Source organism: Belonocnema kinseyi, chromosome 1, assembly GCF_010883055.1.
Source record: "Belonocnema kinseyi isolate 2016_QV_RU_SX_M_011 chromosome 1, B_treatae_v1, whole genome shotgun sequence".
Classification (NCBI taxonomy): domain Eukaryota; kingdom Metazoa; phylum Arthropoda; class Insecta; order Hymenoptera; family Cynipidae; genus Belonocnema; species Belonocnema kinseyi.
Genome location: NC_046657.1, coordinates 24,735,415 through 24,743,268, shown reverse-complemented (window position 1 = coordinate 24,743,268; position 7,854 = coordinate 24,735,415).

The window sequence follows — 7,854 nt, the reverse complement described above, 5'->3', positions numbered from 1 at the left end:
GTTTACCTCTGTATAGAAACCATGGGAAATAGTGCTCTTGGACACGCTGGACAAACGCAGCTACGCTACGCCCTGATTTGCCATCGAAAATCACGAAGGACTTTACACGCTTGGTTGTTCGTACGCTAGCTTACCAGCGTTTTGCGACTGCGTATGGATAGAAACCATGGGAAACAGTGTTTGTGGGCACACTGGACCAACGCAGTTACGCTACTTCTTGATTTGCCGTCAAAAACCGTGGGATGTGCCTGCATCTTGTTTTACTGCGTCTATTATCAATCCTGTCTTCTGATGAGCTTTGCAGATTTAAGACTTCGCCTTCTTTTGAAAATCTTTATATACATCTGTATCTTTTCGCCATTTCTTAAAATCGAGTAGATAGGCTGTACGGAAAATATTTTCCATAAAGTGAATCATAGCATGTAGTGCATTAATCAATGCTGAACTCTGATATTTTCTTTTAAAAGGAAGGATTAAATCATGATTTAATTTTTTTAACCTTTCCTAATTTTTTATCGTTTAAATTAAATTCACCTTTTAAATGCTGCTCCAAATCTTTCACATTTTGATCGAAATTGAATGTAAAAATCGGAAATGTTGTTTATTGTAGTATGTTCAAAATTAGCAAGGCGTTTAAATCCAGCACTTGACTCTGAACTTTCGTGAAGCATTATGTACTCTAATTACCATTGTAAAAGAAAAAAGGAATTAATTTGATGCCTTGCAGCTCTTTCGTATTTACAAGCCCCATTTTTACAACATTTATCGGTTGATTTATTTTTTTATTTTTTGTTAAGTAAACTTTGACAAAAGAAAAACGGATGTGTAATAAAAAACGAAGCAGAGTAGTTGTAGCAAAATTCTGTTTGAAAAATCTAAACTAAATTACATTTACATTTGAAATTAAAAAGTGACTTCGAAAATAAGAAGTATTCGATTATTTTTGTTAAATTCTACATTAATGCTCTCAACTGAAGATTTGAAACAGATGCACTAATTAAAAACCAATTTGAATAAAATCACAAATACTTATTTTTATTTATCGAATATCGAGAGATATCGTTGGAGCCTGATGTGTTGAATGATGCAAAATATACTGTCTCTTATTTTCAGTTTGGCAACTCCAAAAGCTTTGACCAAATAGTAGAATTTTTAAGCAACAGAGATGAATTCAGAATAAAAATACAATAACCTTTGTTTGAAAATTTAATTATTTTATTGAAAATTATACTATTTTGCTAGTCATATTTTTTGGGAAAAGTTAATTATTTATAATGAAAAAGTCAACTTTTTTTTGGATCAGAACTAATATCTTTCGGTTAAAAATTCTACTATTTGGTTATAAATTTAATTATTTTGCTTAAAATGTAATCTGTCCTTTTGGATTAATAATTAATTTGAAAGTTAATTTTGTACTTAATTTTTATTCTGATGTTTTCGTAATATTTTCGTAATATTTATTCTAATATTTCGTTGGACGTTAATTATTTTATTGGAAAATGGAACTATTATCAGGATGGCCCCACCCGACAGAAATAGAGAATAAACGAGTTGAACTGCATAATTTCTAAGTCAAATCGCTATTAATTAAACAATTTTATTTTGATTCAAGATTCAAAATTGAACATTTTCAAGTTAAAATTTCGAAAATAGGATAATGTCACTTCATTCAAAATGGAATGCTTTAAAATTCATTTTCTTAGAAATTAGATACTTTAAATTCAGAAGAATTAAAATTGTATTCTTCATAATTAAAATCGTTCAAAATTAAATAATTGAAAGTGTAAAACTTTTGAATTTGATTAATGTAAAATTTAAAGCAATTAAAATTTGACAATCTGAAATTAAAAACAAAAATGATTTTTTTACGGCCAAGGCTTCGAAAAATTCCAGAATATTAAATTCGTATAACATAAAAAAATTTTATTTGACATTGAAGATAAGAGAAATTTATCTAAACTCAAAAAATGAACTGAACTCTTCTAAAAAAAACTTTCAAAATAAATTGTGATATTACAACTTTTTTATTCTAACACTCTTTACAATTTCCATTTCTTGAAGTAAATGTAAATCGTTTAAAAAGTAATAACTTTTAAATTGCTAATTATACTTTCTAAAATGCAACAAATCAAATTTTAAGTGTAAAATTAAAACCTATGAAAGTATCCATTTCACATAGTTTAATATTTCCCTTTATTTATTCTAAACTCAGTTTTGAACGTTTTAATTTCAAATATTCCTTAAAATCATTATTCAATCATGAAATTTTCCAATAAATTTTTTTCATTTTAAAATTATTTATTTGTTCAATTCTTCAACTAAAAATAAAAAAATTGCAAGACCTTACATTGAAAAAAGAAAAAAAAATACAAAACTAGATTGCTATCATTCCAATTTTTGATATGTACAATTTCCAACATTTTTAATATTGTAATTTGAAACAATGTTGTGAAATTTCAAATTCGAAACCTACAAAAACAGAATAATTAAATTTTTAACCAAAAGAGATGAAAATGGAACCAACAATATAATAGTAAACTTTAAAACAAAAAAATTAACTTTCAAACATCAAAGATAAATTTTCAATCAAAAGATGAGTCTTCTAACGCAAGATTAATTTTTAATCTAAAAGGACGGATTTTCTATACAAAAAGAAGGATTTAAAAGAAAACAGTTGAATCTTCTACCAAAAAAAAAAAAATTGATCAAAGTGGTTGAATTTTCAACAGTACAATTAAACTGTTAACTAAATATCAAAATATTTAGCAATATAATTAACAACTTTTTTAATGAAAATGGTTTATTTTAACCAAAAAGATATGACCCTTTAGCAAAATAGCACATTTTTCATGAAAATAATGAAATTTTCAACCAAAAGAGATTAATTTTGAAAGAATGATATAATTTTAAACTTTTAAAATAAAAAAATCAGCTTTCAATAAAAAATATAATTTTTAAACAAAAAATGTTGTATTTTTGACCAAACAAAGATAACTTTTTAAGAGAATAGTTCAATTTTCAACAAAAAAGTGTAATTTTTAATTAAAAGAAAATAATTTTGAACCAAAAATATAATAGTTAATTGTTCAAATAAAAATAATTAACTTTCAACCAAAAAAAATATTACTTTTTGACAAAATAGATAAACTTACAATACAATAATTAAATTTTTGACCAAAAAGCTGACTTTTGATCAAAGTAGTTACATTTTAAACAAAATAATTAAATTTATAACCAAATATTAGAATTTTCAGCCAAAAGAGATTAGTTCTCAACCAAAAATAAAATAGTTGACTTTTCCATTGAAAATAATTCACTTTACCCAAAAAAGATGGCTAGCAAAATAGTATAATTTTCAATAAAATAATTAAATTTTTCAACAAAAGCTGTTGGAGTTGCCAAACTGAAAATAAGAGACATCATATTTTGCATCGTTCAACACAGCAGGTTCGAACGAGATCTCTCGATATTCGATTCACAAAAATGAGTATTTGTGATTTCTGTAAAATTTGTTTTTAATTGGTACGTCTGGTTCAAAAATAATCAAGTACCTCTTATTTTTGAAGCCACTTTTTAATTTCAAATACAAATGTAATTTAGTATAGAGTTTTCGAATAAAATTTTGTTACAACTACCGTGTTTCGTTTTTTATAACGGATACGTTTTTCTTTAGTCAACGTTTTCTTAATGAAAGCTAAAAAATAAATCAACAAAAAAATGTTGTAAAAATGGGGCTGTCAATTATAAAAAAACTCTTAAACACTTATAAAAAACAATGCAAAACGTTGCCTTTTTAAACAGTCTCATGATTTGTTTATAAAAAAAATCTCACGAGATGTTCCAGTACTTGACTCTTCTCCTAACCCAAATTTTGCACCCAACGGCTCAATTGCTTAAAATTATTTAGTACTTATATCTATTATTATAACAAAATCTCAGAATTAGAAAAAGAAACAAATAGAGCAAACAAATAGAATGTAATGCAGTAAAAAATCAAACTGTGAAAAGAAACCTCTTAGTCTAATGCCACGTGCCACTGCCTAAATTTGACATTTTTAATCTCATTTGTTTATAAATATTCATATTGTTACATTTTACCAAATATTATTAAAGATATACCATTTTCAAGAATATCTTCACCCATTCCGGCCACCAAAGAAAATACAAATTAGATAAAACCTTAAGTTTAAACATTTTGTTACAAGAATTATTAATAATAATGGTTTTGTTGTTAAGATGTCAAACTGAATTGTTCTACTGTTTTTTTTTCTACAAAATTGATTTTTAAACTTAAAATTGAACTATTTCATTTACTGTTGAAATTTTTTTGCATGAAAATTCAACTATTTGGTTAAAAATTCTTGTAATAAGAAGCTTTGATTTTTAGTAGAAGATTTGTTTTTTTCGTACAAACTTTTTACTAATATTTACAATCATTTATTTGGTTGAAAATAAAACTACTTTTTTAAATTGAAATTTTACATTTTTAATAAAAATTAATATTTTCGAGTAGCAAATACGACTATTTTGTATAAATTTCGCCATTATTCGTAAACGTGTATGTGAAAAGATTTATCAGACTTCCAAAATAGGCAAAAACATCATTAAGATTCGTATGAAAATTGTAAATGGTTTTTTATCTTAAAAAATTAATATAAAGAGATTTCTCAGTAAAATTTTATTTGTTTTTTTCTCAGAAATTTTTTGTTAAAGAATGCGTAAAAAGAGTTTAACACAACACCAAATTTGGAAGAAAATGTAAAAATTGAACAATTATTACTTTAGAAAAAACTCTATAAAGTTTAAAAGATTTTTAGAGGTTTTGAAGTGATTCAAAAATAATTTAGAATAATTCGAAAAGTTTAGTGAGAAAATGTATATTTGTGAAGATCTTTAAATAAGATTTTGATGTTCTCAATTGATTTTGTAAGATAATAAAAATGTCTACTTACAATTCCTGTAAAATTTTTTAATGATTTTTCTTTTTAAAAAATGATGAAGAATATTTAAAAAGATTTCAAAAGAAACTTTGATGTTTAAATAACAATTCAACTATAATTAATTTGCAACTACTTAAAATAAAAAGAATTTACCTTCTAACTTAGAAGTTTTTAAATTAAAAAATGGTACTTTGCATTATTTTTCTTACAAATACTGCTGAAATTTACACACCCGAAAATTTCAAACCATTTTTATTCGAAATTTTAAATTTTATGTCTTCCAAAACGTATAAAAATTTGGATTTTCACGACCGCCGGCATGAGCGTCACACAAAGCGTGGATGTTGGACAGTCGGATTGACGCTTCTTTGACTGCGTGTGTGTGTGTGTGTGTCAGTCTGACACAATGTGAGTCATACCTGTTTGGGAGACAAATCTCTGATTGATTTTCGTGCTAACTAAAGACAAAAAAAAACAGTTTTTTTTCAAAACGACCCCTTTTTTTCATTTAATTTTTTTTTATTTCGTTTTGATTTTCATCGGGCTAAGGGGTCACATGCCAAAGCTTGAGGTTGCTCGTTTACTGATTCTTTTTTTCATTTTAGCCATGATTAGGACATATTCAAGCGCTCAAAACTTGCTCCTTTAATCAGTTCTAAAGTTTCAGCGTGTGCAACAAGGAAACGGTTTGTTAGATGAAAATTTTACTCCGCAGGGTTTTTGGGGGGTTATTCAACTGTAAAATGCACACTCAATATCAGTCATTTAATAAAGAATTAAAATTTAGCCTTTAATATTCTGAAAAACCATAAATGTATCTTTTTTCTGTTTTTTCACATTTGTAACACGAATAAAAAGAAATTCTTTTATTTAAGATCGTGACAGAATATTGTAGAAGCTTTATTCTAGTTTTCAGAATTGCCCTTAAATTTTTTGTGCGGCCATTGATTGCTGAGATATCGTCGATCAAAGAAAAAAGGGTACTTTTTGATTTAAAGTTCGATATCTCAGTGAAAAATGGTCGTACTGAGGTTTTAAAGAACAAAAATGGAAGCTGAATAAAGCAGCTATCCGGCCCATAAAATAGCTAAGTTGGGCAGACAAAATTTTCAAGCTCGTGGATTTGAAAATAGCAAAAAAAAATTGCTGCGTCAGACTTTAGTGCATCCTGAACCGTATGCAAAAGACTTTTCTCCTGGGACCACTTGATTTGGTCTACCAAAAAGTTTCTTATAACATGATACAAAGATTAGTAGCTCTAAAAAAGTATCCAGAGGTGAAAATTCTGAAACAAGGAACAAGGAAAAGTGTGGTACGCTGTCATCTCGCATAAAATTCCCAGTCTTTCTTACCTTTTAAGATAGAGGGACAAATTGGCACAAAAAACCATATAAGACAGACACCAAATTTGTAATTTAAAAAAAAAACATTTTACAAAAAATCGCTTTATTCCAGCAAGTAAAATTGCCTTTAGATAATCTGGTTTAAATATTACATCAAGCAATGCGTCATCGTAGAGGTATTTAAGATCTGACAAAAACGCGAGTCCTTTTATTGGCATACAGTTTTTAAAAGTTTTATTGGCTTGAATTATAGATGATAATTATATAAATACTATGCCGCAAAAATTTCGGAATTCTGCCATCATTTTCCTAAGACATTCACCCATTTCTGTTTGTTTTTACAGAATTAAGTACGAGCAGTGGATCAAATCGGGAAACGCCATCCCGCTCTCCCTCAGTTGCGCAGCAATCTGACCCACGTACTTTAGGCTTTATAGATAGAGAGTTGTTTGGTAAGTGTCTTTTTTCATGCGTGATCAGTTACATTTTTTAATAAAAATTTTAATTGATATTTAAATTCTTATTGAATAACAAATAAAACTGATCAAATATTTTAGTTTAAAGTTCTGCATGAAATCAAGATTTGGAAATAATGCGATTCTATTTTGTAAATAAATGTTTCCTTTACTGAAATAACTGATGAAGTGAAAGCAGATGATTAATCGATTGTGATACAAAAACTAATCTTCATACAAATGATAACAGGCAGCGGTCTATAAAGAAATAAAAAATAAATATGTAAATTTGAATGGCAAGTATATTATATTTAATGTTTAAATTATCGGTCGATAAAATGTTTAAAAAAATTTAAATTAACATAAAAATTCAGAATCGCGTAGAATTAGACAATCATAAAATCGTGAGCTGAATTTGAAACAACGTGGAACGCTACACAGCAAGTCGCGCCAGTGGAGAAAGGCCTTACTAGTTCGGCTTCCTGATCGCTGTTATTAATTCCTCACGTGGCTCATTTTTCGGCTCTCATTTGCGAGAAAGAAAATTCCTTCCAGGAAGGTTGCATCATACGAGGGTGGATCAAATATAAACCGGAATTTTACAAATACTTTTTTTAGCCAATCGCAAGCACTCTCACAGTGTAGGTTCTTGTAATGTAGTGTATTAGGAATGGGTAAAACGCTTGGTGAGCTGTTTGACTCAGACAATTCGTCAGTATAGCTATGAGTGAGCAACAGGTTCCAGCGTCCGTTGCACAGCGGGTTATAATAAAGTTTTTAACTAAAGAAGGCGTTAAACCGTGCGAAATTTTGACTCGATTCAAGGATCAGTATGGGGCTGATACTCTGTCTAAAACTCAAGTGTTTGATTGGGCCAAAAAGTTTAAGAGTGGACGAGAAAGTGTGGAAAATGTGAGTCATAATCGACGTCAAGAGCAAGTGTCTCTAGCGATAAAATTGGTGCAGTTCGTGACCTTATTGAAAGTGACAGGCGGTTCACTATTCATGAAATCCCTTTACAGGTGGGCATTAGCTATGGAAGCGCTCAAACAATCATTAAAAATCATCTTGGTTTCAAAAAAATCTGTGCCCGATGGGTCCCGAAGTTATTGAACG